The sequence below is a fragment of the Oryzias latipes genome, chromosome 20 (genome assembly GCF_002234675.1).
Source record: "Oryzias latipes chromosome 20, ASM223467v1".
Taxonomy (NCBI): domain Eukaryota; kingdom Metazoa; phylum Chordata; class Actinopteri; order Beloniformes; family Adrianichthyidae; genus Oryzias; species Oryzias latipes.
Genome location: NC_019878.2, coordinates 13,470,285 through 13,483,363, shown reverse-complemented (window position 1 = coordinate 13,483,363; position 13,079 = coordinate 13,470,285). Strand labels below are relative to the sequence as shown.

The following is a 13,079-nucleotide window of genomic DNA, read 5'->3' as shown; positions in this document are numbered from 1 at the left end:
TATCACAAGAGGAAATAAAGTGAAAAGGTTTCAATAACTACAAGAGCAAGTTAATTGTTGTAAGCATATTAAAAGCAACGCTTGCTTAAGCTTTTAGGTAAATGCTGCTGTATAACTATTTTTATTATTTGCTAAAACACTATTGAAATAAAAGAAAAGCTTGGAAAAAAAGAAATCGAGTAGTGCATCAATGTGAATGACTGAGAAAATCTGTAGGAAATTGTGTTTAGCCGATTAACAAGATTGATAAAGCGTAAAGTTTCTTCTTCACTAAAAGAGAGGGAATTGATCTTTTATTCAGAATCTTAAATAAACATTCAGTTGTCTTCCGAAATACTTTAATGATTCATCCAAATGCATGTCCAATAACACATGAGATTGCACTTCTTTCATGATTATGTTTTCAACATTTTATGTAGCTAGACTCAGACTCCAAACCCAAACTGGCCATTAAAGCCCTAAGGGGCCTATATTATGCAAAATCTTTTTTTTTTTCAAAGCTTTTAATTGTATTATAATGGTCCCTTCGCACAAAAAGAAACCCCAAAGCAGTATTTTGTTCCACTCACGCATTTTTGAGTATTTCATTTATTCCTCTTCTAAACCTGTTTTGTGCCTTTCGGGGTCACGGGGCTGAAAACAGGTTACACCCTGGTCAGGTCGCCAGTCTGTCGCAGGGCCACAAATTACACACCCAGGCACACTCAGATTCACACCTAGGGACAATTTAGAGTAACTAAACCTATGAAGCATGTTTTTGGAGGGAAGAAGCAGGAGTCCCCAGAAAAAACTCACACATGCACGGGGAGAACATGCAAACTCCACACAGAAAGATCCTAGAAGGTCCTAATCCATCTATGTCCTAGAAAGTGACACAGGTTTTTTTTTTTTTTTGGCTAAAAAAACAACATAATCATAGTTAAATGACCACCGGAAACACTTTAAGAATAGATCAAAAGATCGTAGTGGGACTTCAAACTTCATTTAACTTCAAAGGTTTTGGGACTTCACTGCATATCTAACAGAAAGTAGCACAGCAGGACAAATAAAAGGAGCTGGGGAGCAAATGAAGATGCATTTCATGAGGATGGATGACAACTCACTCTACTTTAAAAGCCTGATGTAGAGCAGGCAGACCTCTGCATGCTTGAGGAAAAATCTTCCCTTATGTAAACTTTTCCTGTTTCTGTAATATGTGCTACACCTTGAACAAGCCCTCGAGGAGCAAAACAAGCCCTGCGGTGATCACTGCGCAGCCTAATGAACCCATATTACAGAACTTCTCCAATATAGCAATGCTCAGCTAAGGGGCACAGCCAGTAATGTATTCCTGCGTTGCTTTCCCTTATGGTGGAACAAATTCTCACCAAGCAGGCTGTGCTTCATCTATGCTGTAATGGATGATTTGATTTAAAGAGATCCAATTACTTTCAACAATGGAGCGATTTGATTGTTTACTGACAGAGTAAAAGAAGTGTTATTGGAGTAAAATTGTTGGTAATTTTCCAAGAAAGATGTGGTGAACACATGAAGCTGCTTGGTCGTGGCATTTTGCTGCCTTAGGAGAAAGAAATGCTGTTGCATGAAAAGCATTTTTAAAGAATTAAAAAAAAAAAAAAGTAAAAGAAATTCTTGTGTCTTTTGTGTCGACTTTGAAGCTCATGATGAAAAGGACATTTAGTAACTAAACAGAAATAATATTTAGACCAACATCAGTGACTGCTAATTACAAAAATCGAACACTTTCTTTTAAAGCTAAAAACACTTTTTTTTTTTGAACAAATGCATTTTTTTTCTTTCTGCACAAAACTACAATACATGAAAGCATATAAACAAGACTGAGTTTTTCAGATTTATAAAGAGATTTTAGGGTTCAAACTATTCCTTTAGCTGCTTTATTTTTAGAGCACCCCACACTGTTTTTTGTGCATTGTCCCTTTACTAAATAATAAATACAAATACAGATCAATGAAAGATGAAATATCAAGTATAAAACACTGTTTAGTCAATATGAACTTAAATATGAACACTTTTACAATATTTCATTAGAATTTTATGATGCATTACAATCCATAACATAAGAATAGAATGTTTCCTTATGATCAATCGTATCACAAAATATAAAAATGCAGACATTTATCTTTGTTATTAAATATTGCATTCATTTCCTCAGTCTTACATACAAGCAGTCACTCAATATCATATGCACCAGAAAAAAATTGACCTGTTTATGTTTTCACCCAAATTTAAAATAGTAAAAACACAGAATAAAAAAGTGACTGTTTTCGTTTAGAGATCAACCTGTAGTACATTAGATCGCTTAAAGGTGGCGCCAGATTCAAATCAAAACAGAAACCTTAAAAGGATCAAAGTGATGATGTCCATTGCTATGTTCTCAGACTGAATTTGGCAGTTTTTCAGAAACACATAGTGCAAATCAGAAAGCAGGTTATGTACAGTGTGTAACTGTCTAACTTACAAATAAAACAGGTTCTTTACAGTGAAAAGAGAGCAGACATGAAACACAGCGGGTTTCAAAAGGTCAGAAATAGAAGTAAATTGGAGAGTGACATGTTGTCGTTTCTGAGAAAAGAGAAATCTGCTCCGGTGTGCTTAGTGCTTTTCACACCAGTTATACCCCTCATGCTGTGTCTGTCTTTGATGTCTGTAGGTGACAGGTTTAGAGCATAAACTGGAGGAGAAGGAAAGAACCGAGGGAGGAAAAGGCGGGGATGGAGGTAGAAGAGGCGGGGATGTTTTTTCACTCGGAAGGAGCCTATGGCTTCGTTAAAATCATTCTTGAAGAAGAATCCTGCTTCAGAAGTCAGGACTACAAACAAACAAGAATGTGAACGAAAAAACAAACTTAAACTTCTAGGGTAGGATTTTTTTTCTTCTAAAGAACATCTTTGTGTGATGCATCAAAAAGAAATTAAAAAGGTAGTGTAAAAAATAAAAAATTAAAAGCTTAACAGTGCCCACTTTTAATTTTTCTATTTATTGTTTTTCTTTTCTATTTATTGACAGAAAGGGTGACAGACAGAGAATGACTAAAGAATAAAGCGTACAGATAAAAGAGATGCTGGACTCTCGCAGACAATAAATTCATCCCAATGGGTGACATCAAAGTTGTATTAAGAATTGCGGAAAAAGTGACACAAATGTGTGTCAACTTTTTTTTTTTTTAAACTTGTCCTATCCAACAGCTGGGCAAACAGATGAGAGCTGAAGGTCACCTTGTGTTGGACATATTTTATTTTAACAACAGGGGTTATAAATCTTCTGACAAACCAGAGGTATGTCTGAATAAATCCCTTTTGTAATCGAGGCCAAACTTTATTCATTTTAATCATATTTGAAAATCTTTTGTGTTGGACCGGACGGAAAAGGAAAGGAGGGAAGAAGAGAGAAGGATGTTAGAGAGGGGGGGATAGGAGGGTGATGATAGAAGGGGGGAGGGAGTAACACCATGAAGCAGCATAAAGCAACAAGTTGCTGGATGGTTATATTCATTACAGTGAGGTTCAGATGTACTACAAGTCTATAAAGCAGGGCCTGTCCATACACACACCCAAATGTTATAAACATACCTTTTGGCTCCAAAAACATTCACATGTCAACATGTACACAATACAAATAATGTTCCCACACGCATACCTATACATTCAAAGCAGCTAGTGTGAAATATTTCATTCAATCACACAAACTATTTTTGCAAAGGTGAGCTAACACCTGTGCTCGAGTGAGTGTTTATGTTCTTCTTAAACGGATGATGGAATGTAAAAAGAAGGGCCCCCAAAGCCAGAGACCAGAGAGTGCAAGCTCCAGCCCAACCAGGAGAGCAGCCCCCCCGCTGCGCCGAGAGCGCCCAACGCGGGAACCCACCCCAGAAGAGCGCCCACAGCCCCAGACGAGCACCTCATCACCACCTTTGAGTTCTGGCATCCCCCCACCCCAATCCCAGGTACAAATCAGAAGCCCCCAAGGGAGACCCGCCCCGCGCTCCAGGTTGGTCCAGGAGAGAGCAAGACAGGTTCCAGCCATCCCTGCCCAGGAGGAGGAAACCCAGGGGAAGAGGGGGTCCACAAGAAGTATTGTAAACATGACCCAACCAGGCTCGCCCACAGTTGGAAATTTGGCGATGCCCAGCGCACAGGGGCAGGGACAGGAACCCACACAACAGGGACACCGTGTGTGTCAACTTTAAGTAAGTCAAAGGATGTGTCCACGCCACCATTCAGCCTACTGGCCTCGCAAATTTGTTCATGTCTGCCGTTGTGTAGTTTGTCGATACCAACAGTGACAGAATATGCAGAAATTGAATGCCATAACAGCACAAATCACACATCCTGACCTGCACACAATATAACAATCTCCCACATTCACAGCATATGTAAAGTGTGCAACAATGAAGTGTGTAGGTGTGAAATGACTTGAATTTAATACTAAAATAAAATAAACACAACGAAAAGAAAATAAATTGAAATGGACAAGAATTCTTGACCTTTCTGTATTTATGCATCACAGCAGTTGACCTCTGCCAAACACATGTTCTGACGCACACACACTTAATCACACAATTAGTGACATCCCTGTGGCGCACTAATTTGGTTTCCATGGTAACACTCCCCAGCCCTTATGTCATCAAACACAAAGAAAGAGAGACTGCGATGTGTGAGAGGACCAGCATTATGAGCTCATGTATGAAACAGCGTTGCAAAAAAAATTGGAATGAGACGAGTTGAGGCTAACAAAGAACGAAGGAAGAAAAAGAAAGGAGCAGATTAGGGTTTGAGTAAAACCAGGATTAATATTTGAGGTAACGGCAGGAATGTGCATTGTAATTACACAGAAATAGGATTGAAAAAAAGAAGCATAAGCCTGTACAAGGCAAAATGATAAAACAATGATCAAAATTAGCTATTCACTTTTTAATATTTATTAAAGGCTATTTAATATTTTTCAATATTAGGTTGAATTTTTTTTCACATTGTATAATTTTATTACGGTCAATTAAGCACTTACTTTTTTTGCTACTACTGAAAAAAATTAATAACCACTGTTTTGTGTAAAGAGGAGAGTTTTAAGAGACTAAATGTTTTCTTCTTTTCAAGTTCAAGGATGTCATTCTTGTTTCTAATGCTTCACAGTTAGAAAAAGCTTCTGCAAATCAAACCAAAGCACTTCTATTAATTGTACCTCATGCCCTTAAAATATAGACGAAATACATGATTTTCTGTCCAACTTTTCTGCTTTTAAAGATCACAAACTGTGTTGCAATTATAATAATGGCCCATCATGTTAGGAACTCATGTTGGAAAGAAAATTAAATTAAACCTTGCATTCGTAGAATTTGGGAATTCAATTAGTTTAGCAATTTTAGCTAGAAAAAAGAAGGCACACCTCATTAAATGTCTTAATACAATTTTTGGAATTAACAGGTTTTTCATTAAACACAAACCTTGCTTGTGGATTTGGCTGCAAGCAGAGTCATCTGAGTAAATGGCTGTTCAAATTGAAAAACAAAAGCATCTTTTTGGTGCTGTTCCCAATTCATGTGTGTCAAATTACTATCAGTAAGCAAACGAGGAGGACTTGTACTGACAGACTGTAGTCAATGGGACTCATTTATTATTAGGCTGTCAGAGGATGTATTAAAATCGATAACTATGAAGAAGGTGAAATCAGGACAGAGATAGATACCAGTGACAGCTGATGAAGATTATAAGGGACAGCAGTGTGGCGCTGAAACAGATTCAAAAGGAATAGGAATTAAAACTTAATATGCTGTTACATCTTAGCTGTCACTCATCCCTTTTACCTTGCAGGCTTGACTGAGCCTCCTTTGCTTTTCTTGGCCTCTCATTTTACCGGTTCTCTTTATCTCTCGCAAAGCCAAATATAGACATAGGATAAGGGGGGCAATGCTGTGGCTAAAATGCAATATTAGATAAATAAATAAATAAAAAACCACACAAATAAACAAAAAAATCTGTAAAAGATGCAGCCTCAACAGGGCAGACACCAATGTCCTGCCAGTACTGGCCTAAAAGCCTGGTAAACACAAAGGGTAGCGTCAGGAAGAGCATTCAAAATAAAACTCATAAGACATATCCAATATATCAAAGGATAAGATGGATTCATGGACAAACTGATATGATGGTTTTCCAAGCCTTTTAGGGGCTTTGACCCACCAAGAATCCAGGTTTTTACCCAGTTTAGTGTTTTACTTATTCTGCTCTGTTGCTACTTTCCAGTCATGCAGTCATTTTTAGAGCAATTACACAAAAGTATCTTTGTATTAAAAATGAGTTTCATCTCACTTTGCTGAGGTCTCATAGAAGCTATAATTCTCCTCAGCGACGGTGCTAACTTATGCAAAAAATAACTCAACCCGCTTAAGCATTTGGTGATGACGGGAAAAGGAGGTTTTTGTGTACATTAGTTTGGCAAAAGTGTATTTGATTTGTAAGATTTTGTTAAGCTACATGGTTGGGAAATTTGACTCTTAAATCATAGCACTGAATAAAGGTTGCAAAGATGGACCAAGAAGGGCTTGTCTCTATGGAGCGCCTGGCCTCTAACTCTTTTCTGTCGACACATATCAACTCACACTTTGCCGGGAGCAAAGGCTCAACCCTGACTGATCCCCTTTTCTTTCCCTGCTGCTCTCCAAAGTTGAGATACTTTTTATCTGTGCAGCGTTAAGTGCCCCTGACAGCAGTTGTTGCTCTTATTTAGAGGAATATATATACAGTGTGTGTGTACACAAACACACACACACACAGTACAGACCAAAGGTTTGGACACACCTTCTCATTCAAATGAATGGGAAGGTGTGTCCAAAGTTTTGTTTTTTTGGTAGTAGTTAAATGCAAATTCATTATATTTTTATCTTTTTTTATATAACCATAAATGGCAAATAAAGTTTATTTACGGTTCTGTTTCCTTTTAGAAATTTGTAGTAAAAAACGTGTTTGGTGTTAGATAAAAATAACAAATAAAAAGCAATAAAGGTGACAGCTCCATTATGTACATGCAGTATATGCATAAGCCTGTGCTATGTGTGTGTTAATTCATTATTTCATAATTTCTCATTTTACTTTGGACAGGCTTTTGAAAAGAAATAAATAAAATTAATAACAAGATTTGTGTGTGAAGCAAAAAGAGGACTTTTTTAAATCTTTACTGTACATGGCAGCAGTCGAAAACAGTTGTTTGCAATCTGAAGTTCTTTTCCATTTGTGATCTTTTTATTAAGTCTTTGTTTAGACTACATAAATAATGAAGGGTTTTGTCCCATCAAAAACAACAAGAACAAAAGTCATTATCTGTAATATAGTTATGTGTAAAACCCTTTAAGTGGCCTCTTTTTTCATATATTTTTTCAGCTAAAGTGCCACAACAAATGATTTTCTAAAAACCTTCATTTCTAAAGAATCTATTTGCAAAGTGACAGGGTACAAAATGGAAGTGAACACAAACAAGTCACAGATATTTTTGACATCTCTTAGCAGGATAGGCATCGCTGAAGTTAATGACAATAATAATCACATTGTTGCCTCTGAGGTCACAGCAAACCAAAAGAGCTTCTAATCATACTGACATGTCTTCTTTCTTTTTTTTTTCCGGCATCTTTTCTTCATTTTTTGCCAAACTTGGTTAGAGTTTTGGAGTACACAACAAAAGCACTTTATCTCCTTTTCTCCTCAAAGGTTAATAGATAAGTCAGTATAGGGAGGATAGAGTGTGGATCACTGGAGTTTAGGTAGGTTCAGGATAGTGTACTAATTAACAATATGATGTGAAAATGTCACATTTTCAGATTCTTTAAAAAATAAAAACAAACACACACGATTACACAATTTCAAAACAAATAAATAATATATTCTCAAATATTTGTCCTTTAATTTTGAAAGGTGGGAAGCAAATGTACAGTTGTGGAAGGTGGATCATGGACAGATGTGGACGTCATTATCTATTCATCAGTTGAGCAGGTAAAAGGTCTAAAGTCGAGTTAAAAGGTGACATTTACATTTTGAAACTGCTGCTGGGAAATCACAGTGTGCATTCTATAAGTATCCTGGTACAAGTAAAACTGGCTACAGGCACAAAACGGAAGAAATCAATGAGAAAACACAAAGATGAGATGGAATGAAATAAGCCTCCCCTTTTTAAATATTACAAAACCCCCATTCCTAAATCCAGCTGGACAAAAGACACATATATCCTTTAACTGTAAAAAAGGTAATCCAAATATAGAAATTTTTAGTCAATGGAAAGCAAGATGAGCCCCAAAACTATTCAAAAAAAGTCTGGCAAACTGAATTATTTGGACAAATACCACAAAATCAATCAGAACTAAAATGACAGATTAACCAAAAAGCAGACTTTGAAACTTTTAATATAAAGAATTCTATCAAAACTGTAAATCCTGTGATAGTAAAGAAATGGGGTTTACACAGTTTCCAAAAGCCATCGCTAATACCGTACTCAAATATGACAGGACAGTCAGCTGACTTTAGATATATTTAGCACTGTATCGTCCGCACAGATTCAGTGAAATTGAGGAACATTGATATGACAGCCTTTCATAACAAACTAAAGCAATGACAAAACAACCCAGCAAGAGATTTTCACTGTAAATAAGTCAAAAGTCTTTCAGTGCTTACAATAATGTGAATATTGGGCTACATATCTGCAAAGACAATCAAAGTCCTCAAAAAAAGTGCAACCAATAAACAATATTAGGAACCAGCAAAAAAGAGATATTTCTTCTTTATTTTGTTTTGGCTTTGATTTGGTTAAAAGTCACTACCTGCAAAGGATTCTGGATAAAATGGTTAATTATGATAACAATCCTAAAGATAATTAACGAAGTGTTTGCCTGTTTTCATTATCATTCTAAATAAAGATTATTAGTTGACAGTTACGTAAATTTGCAGCACAAATGGTTTATAAATATAAATAAATAAATTGAAGAAAAATTGTTATAAAAAACCCTAAAATCTTACAATTGTGGGTAAAAACAGCTAAATTAGAAAATTGTTAAATAAAGATTTAATGATAAATGTATTTTTCAGGTATTTTTTTTTTCAGGTGTCTGAAAATCAAAAATCTGTTGTGTCCAAAGAATCCCATGCTTTAAGCGTGGACTGCTTTGCTTTAAACTACTATGCAAGTAAACACTTAGTCTGCCACCAAAACATTTGCTTGTCATCATTTTGACCTTACTTTAAAATTTCACCTTTCATGCATGCAAGACCAACACATTCATACACTGTTACTGGCAGGCATGATAGAAACTTTCTATTAATTCTGACATTTGCATGCGACTCTGTGGATTTAAGGTCATTAGCAGAGACATCACTCTTTAAAGGGTTTTCTTTCGGGGAAAAAACTGGAGCACAACAGAAAGGTCAGCAGTGGGATGCACAGCAAAAATAAAATATACACTTTGTATCTAAAATGAAAAAAGGCAGCATGAAACTCATGTGAATCCATTTGTTGTGGTTTCAAATTCCAAACTGTGACATTCAGTTGAGGGATTGTGTTTTAAAAGGCTTTTCACAAACATTCAGGATTATTGCAGTTTCTCATCACAAAGCAGTTAACCAGTAACCCTAAGACTTTGAAAGATTATTATTTTTATCGTTGACAAAAATGTAAAGGGTGTCACTGACCAGCTTGAGCTCTGTTCTAGTATGTTTGTGTCGTTTACTTTACTGTTTAGAATTGAGAAGCTGTGAAACTTTCACTGCAGTAGGTGGCTACGGGGGCCCAGAAGTGCAAATTACACCAATAAATCACTCAATGCAAAAAAAGAAATTAAGGATCACAATGAAAATTAAAACGTATGATAAAAAAAAACAACATTACATATTAGAAATCAAAACAAAATCCTAGAAAACGAAAACACAATTCCAGAAAATGAAACAAAATCAAAATAAAAAGTTAAAAAGCAAAAACAATAAGAAACTGGAAAAGGTAGGTACTATAGAATATTGCTGATTGGTTGAGTTTTTTCAAAAACATCTTTAATGTATGTGTTCTGATTACTTTTGGATTATTACTTGGTTTTAGGATTAGTACAGAGCAAATTCAGTGTTAGTTCATACCAAATAACGTGATTGTTGAAATACTGGACAAACATCATCATCTAATCAGCAAGGTCTCAAATGAAGAAAAAGAATGGACATTTTTAATTTCCAGAAACCTAGAAAAAAAAGTCAAAAATAAAAAAAACAAAAGAAGAAACTGCATTATGCACACACAAATCTAAAACTTAAACACAAACATGCAGACACAAGTTAAAAATCCAATATTACCAACACACAAATCCAGAGTGAAACTATTTTCTTATTATAAATAATTCCTCAAAGCAGCGAGAACTTAAGGCATTAGCAGCTAATAAAAATAAAGATAAAGAATTTCTTTTTTCCTGCCAATTGTCAGTGACTTAGGTTTGAAAAAAAATATTCAATTTAAGTTAAAATGAAACCTTTTCCATCAGTTCTTACAGACCCACATACTTTAATTTAGATTTTTGTGGTCAAAGTAAGAGTGTTTAGTCTTGTCATCCAGCTATTAGTTGTCTGACCTGTTGTTTTAGGCTTAGTGCAATTTTTACCTATTTTTATGTAAACACTGTGTTTGCACATTTTGAGTTCTCTGTTTCATCCCTGTGTTTTCCCTATTTTCTTCTAACTGGATGGCTGGTATTTTTACACAGATGGGAATTAGGGCCAGGTAGAAAAAAATAAAACCCAAAAAGAATTCTGACTTCAATCTCAGAATTCATACTTTTATTGCAGAATTCTTAATTTTTTTCTCAGAATTCTGACTTCAATCTCAGATTTCTATCTTTAATTTCAGATTTCTGACTTTTTTTCTCAGAATTTTGACTTTTTGTTCTCATAATTCTAACTTTAATCTCCGAATTGTCCTTTTAAAATAGTCACACCTCTTTTTCCCCCTAATTGTCTTCTGTATTTTCATTTGTATGGAATAAACGTACTAAAGCTGAGGGTTGGTCCTCCAATTGCTTGTCCAATGTTTTAACTGTTCCAAAGACTACAATATTATTAATGCTCACGTTGATGCCACATCACCACCCCAGAAGTCCACCTGTCCCAGTAAATTATGTTAAGCCTTTGCAAGTTTCCCAATGAAAGTAACAAAAAATAAATAAATACAACGAGTCATGCAATACAGTGAAATTCTGAGACAGTATTACTGTTCGGTAAATGATTTCCTTTATACAACTTTAAGTAGTAATGTTAAATGTATTAGAGTTTGGAAGGGACTTGCACAACACCTGTTATTCTGTCATATAGTCCAAAGGGTTAAAAGTCTTTGCAGACCCAGGAAATCGCATTGTGAAGGTGTGCTGAGTCAAACGAATCAGCCAGTCGTTAGGTTATACAGTCAGGTCTTGTTTGTCTCTATCTCTTTATGAAGTGCCAATTCATTAGAATATCTAACTTCATTATTCTCTTAGCGAAATGGCTTTAGAAATGAAAATGCATGTAAAATGCAGACTACTTATGAAAACAGAACACATTTGCTTTCAGTATTAAAAAGGTCATTAGAATGAGTAAATTAATTGAGCGAGCATCTGCAGAGCATTTTGACTTTTCGCTCGTCGATCTATTTAGATTAAAGCTTTTTTTTAATTATGTAAAACAGTGGTCTTTGCCAGACAGGAGCTGGGAGCTCATGGTATGTTTAAATATTTTAAAGCAATGGTGACATTTTTTCAGCCGGGCTTAATTGTTGAAAACTCAGCCAGGTGGGTAGCTTTCTGTGCCGTCTCTGTACTCAACATCAATTTGTAAAACAACCAAATGGAGCTAAACCTTGTCTGTATCACAATTCAAGAATTTTTAAATGTTAGAAAGGTAAATCTGTTTTTTTTTTTTTAAAGAATGGTGTTGGATCAGTTGTTAAGAATAGCTGTTGGCTGATATATGAACAGGTCCTGCAACAGACTGGTGACCTGTTCAGGGTGTACCCCACCTTTGCCCAACAGTAGCTGGGTTGGCTACAGCAATCTGTGACCCCAAGAGGGGTTCAGCGAGTTTGGAAAATTGATGAATGATACATGAACAAGTAAACTACCAAAAAAAGCCATTAATCATTTGAAGTCAATAAAGTTTTATGTTTAACTACTTTCAACAGCCCTGTAAGCATCTCCCATGTACCAGTCTGTAGTAAGAAAGGGTGGGAGTGCATCGAGCATTGGTAGTAAAATTCTGTCTCATGCTCTGCAAACAGCAACAACAATGTGCTGCAAAGCCCAGTCACATTTCAGAAACCTCCAGCCTGCATCCGACTGTGCCAGGGTTGCCATAGAAACCGGTGAGGCTGATAAGAAGCTGCGATTATCAGATACTGCAAACTGGAAAAGTTGTGTCTCCCACAAGTGCAAACATGCAGTCACACGGGCATGTGTTCTCTCCGTTTCACAGATGAACTCCACCGAATCTAGCCAAAACAGTTTACCTGTTGATGCTAAACTTAATCCACAGCTGTGATTGAAAAATCAGTTTTCACATAAGCACATTGAGAGGTACTTTCAAAAATAACAAGTACATTGCTTTTACATCAATATGTTTACATGTCCTAACGCGTAAAGATAGCTAATGATCTGGTCTGCAGATGAGTTGAAGTCACCGTGTACAGAAGCTCTCTCATTACGACACAGTATTTTTCAAAGACAAACACAAGCCTTTGATCTCTCAGTCTCTTTCCCACTCTCCTGCTTTCCATCCCTTCTCTAATTACTCATTATAAACTTAGTTATTTCTCGAACTCACTACTTACACTGCCCCATCTTTATTAGTCTCATTCTTTATAGACCAAACATGTACAGGCTTAATTTAGAAAATTACGTGTTATAAATTTTACAGCTTGAGCTGAAAACCAAATAGAAAAAGCTAGCGGTCACACTGCAGTGCAAGGACGCTTACACATCATGGCGTCATGGGAATCTGATGGGTGAGGAGCTGTTCATTGTGTAGACTAGGCTGTTATTTCTAATTAACTGTTGCTAGGTCAAAATCTAACATCAGAAAGAA

At 36.0% G+C, this 13,079-nt stretch overlaps 1 protein-coding gene across 1 annotated transcript in view; it reads right to left on the bottom strand.

Annotated features, from left to right (window-relative positions):
* Positions 1-13,079, bottom strand: part of LOC111946595 (catenin delta-2-like) — a 57,745-nt gene that overhangs the window by 23,358 nt on the left and 21,308 nt on the right. The gene's annotated exons all lie outside the window — the stretch shown is intronic.